Here is a 1,469-nt window from a genome sequence, read left to right on the forward strand (position 1 = left end):
CATAAACCTCTTTTAAAAGAATAACACATCACACATTTACAGAAGGTGATAATCTTAATGTATATCAGCTGCCAATTCCTTCCAGGAAAGAAAACAGTTCCTTATATTTACCTAGGACTAGAGTTTCCTAGCAATTTCCCATACTTTAATTTGACTGAATAGGATTCCTGGAAGGGCAGGAAAGGAGCGTCTTAGCCATTTCCAAGACACAACAGACGCACTGAGCGGCCCCGAGACTTACTTGCTCTTTGAGCCGCCACAGGAGCAGAAGAAGCATTTTTGTCAGAAAGACAGAGGATAATATGGGCTGCCTTCACTTTGCTGTTTCACACCGCCTCAGAGCCTTGGTAAGCAGTTTTTAAAAACAAGGGTAGAGAGAACAAAAATGCAGTTGTTTTTTGTTTGCTTTAAATAGAACAGGCATCAAAAGGATGCCTGGGGCTCGTCCGGGATTTGAACCCGGGACCTCTCGCACCCTAAGCGAGAATCATACCCCTAGACCAACGAGCCACGCCTGTGAAACTCTTTAGTTTCGCCACAAGGTTGGTTCACGTCATCCTTCGACTGAGATCAGATGGGTGGAGTGCCTTCTATTGGCCGGAATGTGCGTTTTCTTACACAGCAGGCTGGAGCCTCTTGGCTGAAACCGAGCTCACTTTCTGTGACAGATCCAGACGAAAACGGCGGCTTCCGGGGGCAGAAGTTAACCCGGGCCGCCAGAGAACTTCCTGAATTGATACCAGAACCGTGGGGACGTGCGGAACCAGCTACTCCGGGCTCGCGGCCCCTGCATCTGGCATGTGTGCGGAAGAAAACAAAAGCTCACAGCAGGCCCCAGCGAGATTTGAACTCGCGACCCCTGGTTTACAAGACCAGTGCTCTAACCCCTGAGCTATGGAGCCATCACCTGCTTTTGCCTTCTCTAGTTCCCATCTTATAGATTCATATTGTAAACCTAGCGTCCGAAGTACTAAAAGTGATTTTATTCCAAGCAGAAGGGCAGCGTATTCTGCTGCAAAACTGAAACTATTACTGATCACAGTTGCTGAGACGTCGCCTCCCGTGCCTCTGCGGTGCAGAGATAATAATTCTGGATATTGGGGTGTCCGGTAGACTCCCTGGAATATAAGAGGATATCTGGAGACTGATGGGCAAGAGCAATAGAACATATTCCTTCCACTCATGCGGCGGGAAAATCCAGGGACGGGGTGAGAGGTTTTATCCTTCCTGATAAACCTTTAAGTTTTTAGAGTAATACAACGGAAGGAGCAAAAAGGAAAAGGGGTGTTGGAGAGAAAGAGTTTAATCTTTCTCTAAAGACACAGATTTACACATCTTCGGTATAAAAAGAATACAATTTTTATTTTAAAATTTATTTCCAACTTTGGAAATTTTGTTTAGATAATCTTATATCTATTTCTTACTGCAAATATAGCTGTAGATAAGGACTGCAGAAAGGCCTAATTGGT

At 45.2% G+C, this 1,469-nt stretch overlaps 2 non-coding genes across 2 annotated transcripts; both read right to left on the reverse strand.

The window, feature by feature from the left end:
* Positions 1 to 438: 438 nt before the first annotated feature.
* On the reverse strand, positions 439 to 510 carry Trnap-agg (transfer RNA proline (anticodon AGG)). Its single transcript has one exon. It is a non-coding gene; the product is annotated as a tRNA-Pro (tRNA).
* A 319-nt stretch (positions 511 to 829) lies between these two features.
* On the reverse strand, positions 830 to 902 carry Trnat-ugu (transfer RNA threonine (anticodon UGU)). The gene has a single exon. It is a non-coding gene; the product is annotated as a tRNA-Thr (tRNA).
* Positions 903 to 1,469: the final 567 nt, after the last annotated feature.

This window comes from Sciurus carolinensis, chromosome 2 (genome assembly GCF_902686445.1).
Source record: "Sciurus carolinensis chromosome 2, mSciCar1.2, whole genome shotgun sequence".
Lineage (NCBI taxonomy): Eukaryota > Metazoa > Chordata > Mammalia > Rodentia > Sciuridae > Sciurus > Sciurus carolinensis.